Source organism: Phyllobates terribilis, unplaced genomic scaffold, assembly GCF_046119375.1.
Source record: "Phyllobates terribilis strain yellow unplaced genomic scaffold, ASM4611937v1 Scaffold_5__5_contigs__length_657084704, whole genome shotgun sequence".
Lineage (NCBI taxonomy): Eukaryota > Metazoa > Chordata > Amphibia > Anura > Dendrobatidae > Phyllobates > Phyllobates terribilis.
In genome coordinates this window covers 497,410,221-497,424,770 of record NW_027362765.1, presented here as the reverse complement: position 1 = coordinate 497,424,770, position 14,550 = coordinate 497,410,221, and positions in this window count along the sequence as shown.

Below are 14,550 nucleotides of genomic sequence, written 5' to 3'. Positions count from 1 at the left end.
ACGCCAAAAGTTGACGCACCCCTGGGCCTTCGTCGCGCGGCATCGCGCGCACGGGAGCTTACCCGGAGCCGGATCTGTTGAGGGTTGTAGTCTCGTGGCGGTGACCCGGTCCGTGCCCAGGGAGTCAAACTGAGCGGCGATGTATTAGCGGTAGATGTTGGACGACTACGCCACCCGTTGAATGCAGCGAAGGAGCTGCCGCTGCAGGGCAGACCGCTGAGGGTCTGCCCTGCAATTCAGGGTCTTTACTGGTGATAAAGATAGACCCTCCCGGAGTACTGGCTAGCGGTCGGGGCCTGGTCAGTCCTTGAGCAGATGGGATCTCCCCTGGCCAGGCGGAGTTGTAGGCCTCCCAAACTGACTGTACTCTTCTGGCTACCTTGCTAGAGGCGGGTATAAGTAGCCCACGTCCCTGAGTGTACCGTGTGGTGCTCACCCGTATGGCCGGTGACTCGGGGCCTTCTAGTGGCGTCCGCTCCACGACGGCGGTGCTGGTCCCACGCGTGTGACCGTGCCTTCGGGTTTCTTGGCCAGAGGACCTGAAATCCCCTGCCGGGCGGTTTCTGCTGCTGGGTAAAGATTAGTCCCCACAGCCTCGGACTCCGGGTCCGGTGAGAAATCTTCTCAGTCAGGGCGAGCTCTGCAGCTGCCAGCCCCTGACTCCTTGTAACACTGCTCCCACAGAGCTCCTGTTGTTTCTTCCCATAGCTGCTTCTCTTCTCTGTCTCTACTTCTGGCATGGCCCAGGAGCTGGGCCCAGCCGGAGCCACAGCTCCCTGTCAGCCCTCCTGGCTGAACTCTCCCTCTGAACTCCCTAACCCTGCCTCAGCCCCAGGTTTATATAGGGGAAGTTCTTCCCCTCCCAGGACTGGGCAGGAGGTGTGGCATGCATAGGATTCCTGACCAAGAGACCTCCCACCTGCTCTCAGACATAACATTGCTGTTACTGTGGAAACCAGACCCCTGGGGTGCCACACTAGTCTTTACAAACTGAAAATGCAGCTTTTCTCTTTATACACAATATTAATTTGAGCTCCAATAAATATATAAAAGCTGGTAGAAAAAAATCCGAGTCTTGGAAGTAATTGAACAGGATCAGGAATGTCCATGAAGGATAAGCTTTAGTTTCTTCTTTGTACATTCTTTCATTTCCTTTAAAATCTCTCTGGATCGGGCAAATGCAATCTTTCCTCTGGTATTTGAAACACGACTAAGCTACTGATATGTGCAGTAAAATTAAAGTTACATAACTTCCAAGAGGCTGAATGCCAATGTCATGTTATTCATGGAAACAGACATTTCTAGTACAAATAAGGCATTGGATATATTGCATTTGAATCAATGTGATTTTATGTCTGCAGTGAAAATATTCCAACTCTAAGTTACAGAAAAATCTTAGTATAAACTTTTGTAGCAATGTTAACTTATACATTAAATATTACATTAATGTCAAGGTACTCCATGGTAAAACCCAATCAATCCATATACTGTCTATCTCTTTAAAGTGCTAGATAATGCAGATATTAGAAGAAGCAATCGCTCAGAGACTATGGTATAAAGATAGATGTGGCCTCATAAAAATATAATCAAGGTCTATTCACCCTCCACAATGGCACCAGTCCAGCGATGTTCCTAATGGGTGATGTAACATTGTATCACGTGATTCCTGCAGCCAATCAACAGGTGGCCACAATGTCACCCCCAGGAACAGCATGGTGGACATCGCTGGAATGGCACACATGTGAGTTTTTATTTTAATTGAGTAAGCAGGGGAAGGCCACTGGTGAACAACCCTTTGAATTCCATGATTACTCACTCCTTTCAGCTTCACAATCTCCATTATCACTTCAAAACTTGATGAAGGGATTAGATGATTAGATTCAAGAAGTTTATCCATAGTATAAATGCATGTTTACTGGAATAACAGAGGATACTATAAAGAGATTATCTACAAATCCCACACATACTGGAAGACATCACAATTTTAATATTTATTTTATGGACAATGCTATTTTTCTTTTTTGTTGGCTTTGGAAAATCCTTTACTTCGAAATCATCACAGAAAAGATGATTACACAATGTCCCAATGCTGTGAACCTCAGTGATGTTGTCAATTTTTTTGGTGTTTGTCCCAGGTGGAAGAGAACAGGTCACCCTTAGAAGAGAGAATTGCCACAGCAGAATGTGAGTATTGCCACAGCAGTGGATTAGTATTGTCATAGAAGAGGGGAGAAGGGAGGCTTATTCCTGTTTATGAAGGGTCAGTGGTGGACATAGACTTAAGAGGTCCTCTGTGCAAGAACACTATATGGGCCCTTTAGGCTGTGTGCCCACTATGCTTTTTTTAAGCATTTCTGCAGCAGCAATTCTGCCGCGGAAACTCTTAAAAAACGCTTGGTAGAAGGTCTGCCATGTTCCCCAATGATAATCTGCATGTGCTGTGCACATGCTACGGAAATTTCCGCTGCAGATAATCATTGCGGAAAAATCTGCTGCACTACCATTAATTTTGCGGAATCGCAGCGTTTTAGCTGCCATTGACTTGCATTGGAATGCATAACATCCACATGACTACATGTGCACATGCAGATATCATGCGTTTCAATGTGCGGATGGTACCCGGGTCTGGAGAAGAGGAGACTCTCCTCCAGACCCAGGTACCATAGTACCTGTAAAAAAAAGAATTGAAATAAAAAAAACCTTATACTCACCTTCCCAGTGCCCCCCGCAGCGCCGCTGTCTCCTTGGCTTCCGGCGGTGGTCTGCAAGGACCTTTCGTGAAGTCATTTAGTCATGTGATGGTCACACGACCGCTGACGTCAGGTGATGGTCGCGTGACCATCACATGATTAAATTATGTCATGGAAGGTCCTTTTTAGAGCATCGGGAGCCGCCGAAGATACCGGACGCATCGCTTAGGAGACCGGGAGCCATCTGAAGGTGAGCATAATGGTTTTTTTTTTATTTTTTTTACTATTAATGCAGCATTTGCAGCATCGTAACTTGGTCACACTATATAAATCCATGCGGGTTGCATGGATTTATATAGTGTGACCAAGTTACCTCTAGGGCCTCTGTGCAGCTGCACAGGTTGCACCAATGGTATGTTTGCTCCAGTGAAGAATGCACCGACCAGTAAAAGGTATCCCCCGAGACACGGCTATGTATAGCACAGGCGATCGGATGATCGCAGCTTCAAGTCTCATAAGAGGACTATTGAAGTCAGTAAAAAGTAGGAAGAAAAGTTTAAAAAATATTAAAAAAAATAAAAAAAAACAGAAAAGTTCAAATCCCCCCCCCATGTTTTTTCAAATATACACATATTTGATATTGCTGCATCACAAAATGTACAATCAATGAAAATATAAAAACAATAAATTCGATCAGTAAACGGCGTAACGAGAAAAAAAATCTAACTGCCAGAATCACGGGGTTTTTTGTCCGCCGCAACATTGCAATAAAATGCAATAAGAGGCAATCAAAACATCGTATAATGGTATCCATAAAACGGCAGCTCAGGACGCAAAAAATAAGCCCTCACCCGGTCCCAGATCCCGAAAAATGGAAACGCTACACGTCTCAGAAAATGGCGACATAAGCTATTTTTTTTTTCTTACAAATTTCTAAAACATTTTCACCACTTAAAATAAAAAAAAAAATCTAAACATGTTTGGTATCAGTGTACTCATACTGACCTGGGGAATCATATTACCAGGTCAATTAGTGAACATGCTAAATAAAAAAAACAAAAAACAATCGCACTTTTTTTGCAAGGCAATTTCATCACACTTGGATTTTTTTCCCGTTTTTCAGTACATTATATGGTAAAATCAATGGAGTCATTCAAAACTTGTCCAGCAAAAAACAAGCCCTCATATGGCTATATTGATGGAAAAGTAAAAGAGTTATGGCTTTGGGAAGAAGAGGAGGAAAAAAACAAAAGCACAAAAATGGAAAATCTCAAGGTCATGAAGGGGTTAAGTAGAAATCTTCTTAATTTAACTGATTTGTCATTGTATCATGAACATCTATAGATTTATGGAAAATCAATAATTTATTTTTATTTATTCTTGTATCTTTTTTTTTGTACGCCCATTTCCATTTTCTCCTTGTTTATTCCACTACTTATAAGAGAACCGTTCCAAATGCTGATTCATCAAGATGATTTCCAAAGCCAAATGTTATAAAACAAAGTCTGCGAGTCGTCCACATTCCTTGCAATAAACATAATATTATACTAAGCTCCATAAAGCCAGGCTGTGTCTCCCTCTTATGTCACATTATGCAATTTAGTGAGGTTGGGTGATTGTGCAATATACAGTATAGATATTAGTGTCTGATACGTGGAGTGGGGCCGGACTCGCTTCCACTTGGAGTTAAGCTGAGCAAAGTCTTCTTTTATTTATCTTGTGTATGTATATAAAGTAACTTTTATTTCTCTGCCAATGCTCGACCTATAATTATGTTTGTGGTAACAGTCTTGAGTGAGCCAACGCACATTTCTTGCACAGACTCCTGCTTCTTTCTGTAGTTGTAAAAATATGTCTTTTTGGATTATTTTCTCTTCCTATGTTTTGGGAGTTTGTTCTGGACATTGAATTAAATACACGCTGCAGAAGTCCCACTGGTTATTGAGCATACAATGTTTTAGCTTCTATTTTTTATACATCTTAACACTGAAAATAGGTCAGTTATGTACATAAAAGAAGAAGAACCTTGGTGATGGCTCCAGGTTTGCTGCCAAGGACAGAGGGGCCCGGTGTTTGTTTCCCTTTCCATAAATCAAGGGTCAATTTTGCACCCTCTTATATGTTACCATCACAATTACTCTACAAAGAGTAATAGCCAAGAAGTAATAGCCAAGAAGCCAAGTAATAGCCAATAGCCAAGAAGACAGAACTAGCCAACGGCATCATAGCTTCCACATGGTCTTCCTCTTTGGTATGTAGGTCTTTGTTGCCTGTGAAGCAGCTGATGTTAATAGTCACAGTTTTCCGAGCTATAGTGTTTGAAAACCCCCATCAGAAGTCACATTATGCAAGCTTATTTCAACTTATTTCTAATGCTAGGGTTAACTATATTTAAATCCACATTTAGTACCAAGGGTAAAGTACACTGATGAATGTAATATGGAAATAGTGACAATCTAAAACAATGTGTAATAATAGCAAAATTACAAAAAAAAAAAAGAAAAAAGGAAAGCAAAAAACAACTAATATAAAATTGACAAAAAAATAACAAACAAAACTTATTTTTGTTGACTTTGAAATGCATTTATTTACTGAACCACTGCCCTTATAAAGAGTCTAATGAAGGCACCGATGCTGGAAGGCAATGAAATCCCATAAAATTGGTTTTCGTTTTTATTAATTAAATGTGGAACAAATCTCATGACAGCGCCATGTGTCATTGGCATTTTACTTTGCATTGAAATATCACGTGTCCGGATTAGATTCCCAGTACAGTATATCTGTAAGCTTTTATGGAAACTTATATAAATCATCAATATTCATATGAAGGCCCATAACTGATTCCCACTTACATCACTGCTTTAGGCTCAATCACACGTCTGATTTTCTCGTACGAGTGCTACCCGTGGTTTTCATGGATAGCATTCGTACCTATGATATTCTTTGGGGCTGTTCATATGTCCGATTTTTTGCTCAGACCAAGTGATCCGCGAAAAATATTGGAAACATGTCCGATGTTGATCCAAGCATTGGATCAAGTTGTAATTACAAGTCTATGGGCCCGTGAAAAAAATCGGGCTACACTCGAATGACATCTGAGCGCGGTCTGATTTTCGCAGACTGTCAGAACGGAGAAGTTAGAAAAACTTTTTTTTTTCTCTCCTCGTGTGAGAAAAACGGATTACATATTCTGATCAAACTCTGATCATAAGAATGGGTCAGTTTTTCTCGTCCGTAGATAATACTGATGTCTGAATGAGTCCTTATACTTTACATTATGTATGGACACACCTATAATTAGCCACCACACTGGGCTAATTATAAGCTTTTTTTCCCCATCATTTTATTCCTACCGTTTCTGTTCTCTGTTCTATCCCAACTAATATAGGCATCTAAAATTAATGATAAAGTCTAACATACAGCAAGAAAAATGGGAGATAGCAGAATAAATAAGAACAGTTTGTTGGTTGCATAAATGACATAATACAGTTTATGAAAAATGTCTAAAAAGGTCAATCAGGTGATGAGTAAGGGATCTGGATGAAAGGAATGGATAGGAAAAAATCTTAGGCAATTAGTCCCTTATAACTGAGAAGATGGCAAAAATCCCCATTCCTTGGGCGCCAAACTACCCCTGAAAGGGATCAGATTGTTCCCGAAAAAAGCAGCAGATTTTTAATTGTCTTTTACTCTTATGATCCCATTCCTTTGTTACTCTATTTGCCAACATCCCATTTTCTTTAATGAAAACTACTATTATTAAGATTCAGTTTTCACAACCCTATGAAAAATACATGCCATCCACATTGCACCCATGAAAATAACAGTTTCATTGAATTTTGACCTAGGTCACAATGGCAGTTGCAGTTTTATGTGAAGGTATACCAGTGGAAAGAATTGAAAATGCTATAGCACAAGATTATTATATCTAAAATTCACAGTATTGGGCTGCACATTGCCCACATATGTTTTTGGAACATAAAAAAATGCATATATCTTGGTGATAAGCCATAATTACTTTATACATCTTATCAATGAAAATAGGTCTATAATGTACATAAAAGAAGAAGAACCCTGGTGATGGTTCCAGGTTTGCAGCCAAAGACGGATGTGCCAGGTGTTTGTTTTCCTTTCTACATTTGTGATAAGCCATAATTACTTTAGAAATTATCTAAATATGCCAGATAAAGATGACTTTTGCCCCCAAAACTTCAGTCCATTGTCCATTCATATCAATGGATTGCCTGCACAGGATGAGATATATCCTCCAAAGAGAGAGACACTCTTTATAGCAAGTCTCCACTCCCTTTTTCTACCCTCTTTCCTATTAATTCAAAATTTTATAATGTAGTACTTGAATATGGGATTTCTAAACTTGACAACCCCTAAGGAAAATGAAATTATCTTTTCATAAGCAATTGTTTATTTAATTTAGTAATTACGCCATATAACAATGTAGTTTATCCATAATTTACTTTGACTTTGTGCTTAGTTCAATGGAAGCTGTCTCTGTGCATATAACTTGACAAGCTTTGTGCTTCGTTATGGCCTCAAGTTAAAAAGCTCATTGAAATTAATGCATTATCTAAAGACTGAAAACCCATCTACATTTTAGCATAGATCAATGGCCATGAAAAAGTCTTAAAGGGAATCTGTCAGCAGGTTTTTGCTACCTCATCTGAGAACAGCCTGATATAGGCAAAGAGAAGCTGAATCCAACAATGTATCACTTAGTTTACTGGGTGCCGTCGTTCTGACACAATCAGAGCTTTTAGATTTAGTAATACAGCAGAGCTATGGAAGCTAAGCCCGCCCCCACCAGGCTCTGTATATACAATGTCCATAGAGAGTGAGCTGCCTATCACAGGAGGCAGGAGGGGGCGTGCCGGACTAGCATGCACATGCTGCTGAGTCCAACAATGATAAGCTCCTGGTGCTAAAACAATCCTTGCAAGTTAACAAAACCATGATGCTTGATCATAAAGGCATTTCTGAAATCGGTGTTTTAACCCATACAGCATGCTATCTTCAGATTACATAGCAAAAATGTGCTAACAGATTCCCTTTAAATCTGTGTTTTATTTCATGCAGAATCATTGAAGAACACCCACGTTGTTTGTCCAGGTGGTGACAGTGACATCCTGGTTCAAGCAGTTGTGTCTGATACCTAGACTCAGTTTTATGCAACTGTGGGCTCTTTATTTTGCTTATCGGTAGGCTTACTGGAGATTGTGATCTCACCAATCACACATATACTGTGCGGGAGGTCAGTATTTCTCACATCGTTCTTTCCATGATATGGTAGCTGAACACAAGGTGCCCATTGGCATTCAGCTCTTTCCTTGTACCAATCATACTTATCAGTGTTGAGCAAGGAGAGGAAGAACTGTGCTGCTAGATATTGCTGCACAGCTTTCTCAGTGATCAGGTAGAGTGCTATATGCGTTCTCTGCCCCATCATTAAAGAAGAAATGAACTGCTACTGCAGATTACCTGCTAAGTGGGGATTCATCAGGTAAAACTATTTCCCTGCAGACTCTGACCTATGAACTATCTACAGACATTTCATGCATAAAGTTCTTTTAGATGGGCAGATAAATTGCTGATAGGTTCTGTTCGAAGATAAGGCTAGTTGATTGATGCCTGTTTACTTGCCTTCATAATCATTTATTTGTTTATTTATTCATGAGTGTTTTCATATATAAAAGAGGGGTGGACATGCCATTAGAGCAACCTGGCCAGCCGCACAGGGGCCCAGGGAGATAAGGAGGCCCACGCATACCTCCAAAAGCAGGTGGAATTTTGCATAGTGATGACCTATTGGACTGCGAAGGGGCCATATGCTGTTCTTGCACAGGGTCCCTCTTCTGTCTGTATCTGACCCCTGCATATAAATAATCCATCATCTGATCGTTTGTGCCCCCACGCCATAGCGTTTCCATTACAAGCAATCAGGCAGATGTCTGTTTACAAGAAGGCCTTTGCAAAACAGATTGAAACAATATATTTAATGGCTTTGTCCACCACGTGCCCAGTCCATGTGATAGAACAGAGATAAAACTGATGTTTGATTACAATTCCTGGGTTGGATACTCCACTGTAGTTCATAGTCCGTCAAACGTGCAGGCTTCGTGATCTCCTTATGCGATTTGTGGATTAATCAGTGAATGTGTCAGTCCAACTGATCTCTCTGGGAGGAGATTTACTGACTGTATGATGTGCAGAAAAGACAGACACCAGAGGAAGTACAGACCCCTGCTAGAAACCTGGTCTCCCACCCCATGTAATGTAACCCTGCATAATACATCCTTGTTGTGATGTCGAGACTGGACAGGGCTAAGTGTGAGAAGGCACATGCATGATTTCACACATAATCAGACTAAGTATGTTGACTGGCAGCTAAAGCAGCTTTATAGCTCATTTAGTTAGTGTCACCTAGGGGCTGTTTGTTTCTTAGTGCAAGCAGTGGCTTTCTTCTAAGATTACATGGGAATGTTGTTTGAACCTCTTTAGTGACGCAGGTCACATTCAAGGGTTTTAGCAGTGAAGTTGCAGTGAATATCCTAAAAGATGTATGTCATGTTGGGGAATACATCATTTGCAATGCTAATTCTTTAGATACGTCTAGAAAGCTTAAAACATTTTCCTATTGTTTTCAAAAACTTCTCACAATCTGGATTTTGTCTTTCTTGCTGCCGATGCACGTCGGTAACACATGTGGTGACCCCAGCACATAGGGAGCATGATGTGTGATCTCGGTACTCATAGCTAATAAAAGTATATGAGGCTGTCATGTTATGGTCAGGAGACCTGCAGTCAGTCTATACCAGGGGTCTCAAACTCGGCTGGGTATATGGGCCACAAATGGAAAAAATTTTAATTTGGGGGGCCGCATTTTTTGTTCAATGTGACATTTTTAGTGATACCATTTTTTTTTTGTATACACCTTTTGAACATTTTTCCCGTGTTTATTTTTTTATAGCTTGGGTCGTTATGGATGTGGCGATAATAAACGTGCACTTTTTTGTGTTTACTTTAGTTTACATATTAAACAGCATTTTTAGTGCCCAATATTTTTTCATGCTTTATTTTTATTTTTTTGATTTTTACAATTTTCTTTCCTCCAATTGGCCACATACAGTAAAATTGTCATACCATTAGCATCATATAGTAATAATGGCAAACATCTTGTAGTAATGTCCCCATCTTGTACTAATGTGCCCCAACCAGGTCCCCATCCTGTGGCTATGTGCCCCATCCAGGTCCCCATCCTGTGGCTATGTGCCCCATCCAGGTCCCCATCCTGTGGCTATGTGCCCCATCCAGGTGCCCATCCTGTGGCAATGTTCCCGATCCAGGTCCCCATCCTGTGGCAATGTTTCCGATCCAGGTCCCCATCTTGTGGCTATGTGACCATCCAGGTTTCCATCTTGTGGCAATGTTCCCATCCTGGCCCCCATCTTGTACTAATGTGCCTCATCCAGGTACCCATCCTGTGGCTATGTGCCCCATCCAGGTCCCCATCCTGTGGCAATGTTCCCGATCCAGGTCCCCATCTTGTGGCTATGTGCCCCATCCATCTGCATCTGGCAATGACATCATACTCACTGCGCCGACACGCAGATATCAGCTGCTGGCCTCTGATTGGCCGGCGGCTGTCATTGGAAATGCTGTGCTGGGAGACAGTCTCTGTGTGGCAATTCAGCGCTGCTGTCGGCGGCTCCTCCTGGACCTGGTCAGGATCATCAAGGGGTCTGTGCCTGCGGGCCGCATAAAGCAGCCTCAGGGGCCGCATGCGGCCCGCGGGCCGCGTGTTTGAGACCCCTGGTCTATACATTACGGTCCATGATCAGACCAAGATAAACAGACGCCTGTATGAGCCCTTAGAGTTTCTCTTTTTGATGTATTAACTGGCATATCGGCTTTAAAAAAAACAAAAAAAAAAACATAGACATAAAATTAGTTTACCACTAGAGTTTAGAGGACTCACATCTTGCACTGACATCTGCTTGGATCCACATGCCATAAATACCTAGTCCCTCTGCCAGTGATGACGTGTGGCCAGCGTGTGATTGCTGCAGCCAATCAGTGATAATAATAGCACCATGGCTCCCATCACTGATTGGTGATGTCAGAAGTCAGGCTTGTGACCAGGGCCAGACTGGCCTTTCAGCAATTCTAACAAATGTCAGAAGGGCCAGTCTGGCTGTCGGGCTGCATTGTGTGCTACACTGTGACCAATATCAAAGTCCTTAGGGCGCCGGTACCGTTAACAGCTGTGCCGGACCACAGAGCCACCATCACTTAATCAGGCCACATAAGGGAGGTCTAGTGGCACAATGATGTCCCTGCATAACACACCATCTGCGACAACTGCGAAGCAGAATTGATGAAGAGATGGTAGCAGCAGTGGATGAGGATCTCAGATATGGTGAGTATAACATTTTTTTTTGGGGGGGGGCATCATACTGCATGTGAGTCTGTGGGTGGACCATCAGACTGCATGGGAGGCTATGGTGGACCATTATACTGTGTGGGGTAGCATTGGGAGGGCCATCATACTATTTGGGGTGGCTGTGATGGACCATGATACCGTACGAGGGACTATGGGGACTATCATACTTTGTTGAGGGCTGTGGTGGATCATCATATTGTATGGTGGTCTGTGGTGGACCATCATACTGTTTGGTAGAGTGTGGTAGCCATCATACTGTACAAAGGGCTGTGGTGAACATCATTTTATATATAGGAGGCTGGGGTGCACATTACATTGTGTATGGGGGGTTGTGTTGAATACCGTACTGTTTAAGCTGCTGTGGGGTATCATACTTTGTGTGGGGTTTGTGGGTTCATCATTGTGTGGATGAATGTGGATGAATCATACTATGCGGAGTCATCATACTGTGTGGTGGCCATGAAAGGGGTATCATAGTGGGTGAGAACACTAAGGGGCTTCAGTAGAAGCAAAATAGCCGTGTAAGTGCCGCAATACATATCCCTCTCCGTTTCTTAAAACGTTGGAAGGTATGCCCTTCTGTGTCTGCCTCTATGTGCTGTGATAGGACTTTTGTTATGGGACCTCATGGTTTCTATGTACACACCTGCTCAGGAGCATAATTACAGCAAAGAGGTGCTGATGGTCATTGTTATAAGGAGGCACAATGGGAGGAGGGTATTGTTATATGGAGTTAAACTAGAGGATTGTAATCATTATAGAGGAAGCACAGGAGGCATTATTATTATTATTATTATTATTATTAGAAAGCACAGAGGATATTTTTATTATTATCTGTAGGTACAGGGTCATTATTATTATAAGGAATCAACTGGGATTATTATTAAAGGTGACACAGAGGAATTATTATTATAAGGCAATGCAGGGCTCCTTGATGAAACCTATTCAAGCAAAACTGGACAGTCACAGCTAGCAATTGACAACAGACTTTTAATTAATAGGCTGTTTTATTGAAATCAAATAGGAGGAACATTAACCCCTTAGTGACGAGCCAATTTTGACTTTAAGGATTAGGCCAAATTTTACAATTCTGACCACTGTCACTTTATGAGGTAATTACTCTGGAACGCTTCAATGAATCCCACTCATTCTGAGACTGTTTTTTTCGTGACATATTGTACTTCATGACATTGGTAACATTTGTTCGTTATTACTTGCGTTTATTTGTAAAAAAAATCAGAAAGTTGGCGAAAATTTGAAAAATGTTGCAATTTTTAAACTTTTAATTTTTATGCCCTTAAACTAGAGAGATACAGTACAGACCAAAAGTTTGGACACACCTTCTCATTTTAAGATTTTTCTGTATTTTCATGACTATGAAAATTGTAAATTCACACTGAAGGCATCAAAACTTTGAATTAACACATGTGGAATTATATACTTAACAAAAAAAGTGTGAAACAACTGAAAATATGTCTTATATTCTAGGTTCTTCAAAGTAGCCACCTTTTGCTTTGATGACTGCTTTGCACATATTTTCAGTTGTTTCACACTTTTTTGTTAAGTATATAATTCCACATGTGTTAATTCATAGTTTTGATGCCTTCAGTGTGAATGTACAATTTTCATAGTCATGAAAATACAGAAAAATCTTTAAATGAGAAGGTGTGTCCAAACTTTTGGTCTGTACTGTATGTCACACAAAATAGTTAATAAATAACATTTCCCACATGTCTACTTTACATCAGCACAATTTTTGAAACCTAACAACATAATTTTTTTTTGTTAGGAAGTTATAAGTGTTAAACGTTGACCGGCGATTTCTGATTTTTCCAACAAAATTTACAAAACCATTTTTTAAGACCACATCACATTTGAAATGACTTTGAGTGGCCTATATGACAGAAAATACCCAAAAGTGACACCATTCTAAAAAATGCACGACTGAAGGTGCTCAAAACAATTTGCAAGAAGTTTATTCAGGTGCTTAACAGGAACTGAAGCAATTTGGAAGGGAAAAAATGAACATTTACCTTTTTTAACAATATTTTACTTTAGACTCCAATTTTTTTATTTTCACAAGGGTAACGGGATAAAATGGACCCCAAAATTTGTTGTGTAATTTCTCCTGAGCATGCTGATACCCTATATGTGGGGAAAAACCACTGTTTGGGCACACGGCAGGGCTCGGAAGGGAAGGAGCACCGCTTGACTGTTTGAACGCAAAATTGGCTGAAATCAAGATCGGACGCCATATCGCGTTTGGAGAGCCCTAATGTGCCTAAACAGTGGAAACCGCCCACAAGTGACCCCATTTTGGAAACTATGCCACTCAAGGATTTTTTTCAGGGGTATAGTGAGCATTTTGAACCCACAGGTACAACACAGAATTTGATAACATTAGGTCGTCATTTTGAAAAGTTCATTTTTTTCTGCAAATTGAGATTCTAATTTGGCTTTTATCCTAAGTCATATTGCACGACTCGTTAAAGGGTTGATTGTGACTTGTATGATTTCTGCTTCCAATAGGTGGCGCTATAGAGTTCAAGTCCTCTCTTTCTCTGAAGAGGCAATTTGCATATTTTTTTCACAAAAATGTTGCTTTAGCCCTAAATTTCTCACTTTTGCAAGAGGTAACACCAAAAAGTGGACCCAACAGTTTGATACCTGCTTTCTTATAAGTGCAGCGATACCCCGTATGTAGTCAAAAAGTTCTGTTTGGACAAATGGCAGGGCCCGGAGCAGAAGGAGCAATATTTGAATTTCAGAACGCAAATTTGGCTGAAAGAGACGGCTGGTACCATGTCCCATCTGCAAGGCCCCTAAGGTGCCTAAACAGCAGAAATCCCCCACAACTGACCCCTTTTTGGAAACTACACCCCTCAAGGATTTTATTCAGGGGTATAATGAGGATTTTGAACCCAAAGGTACTGCACATTTAATAACATTGTCGTGATATAGAATACGTTGTCATTAGTGTTGAGCACAAGTGCTCTCAGTTCGAGTTTGCATTTGGTGCTCGAGTGACATGCTCGCATCTCCACCCTGCATGTTTCGCGGCTGTTAGATAGCCAAAAAAACATGGGGGGATTTCTCGTGTATGGCCGGCAATCCCCGCATGTTTTTTTGTGGGTATATAACAGCCGCAAAACATGCGGGGCGGGGACTCGAGCATCTCACTTGAGCACCTGCGATACTCGGTGCATACTCGAGCACCCGATACAAACTTGAGTAGTGAGCACTTGTGCTCAACACTAGTTGCCATATCGTCATCATTTTTTTAAAACTTTTGAAAAAAAAAATCCTAACCCCAACCCTAACCCTAACTCCAACCCCAAGCCTAACCCTAACACAACCCTAACCCTACCCCTAACACGAACACAACCCTAACCCTAACACAACCTT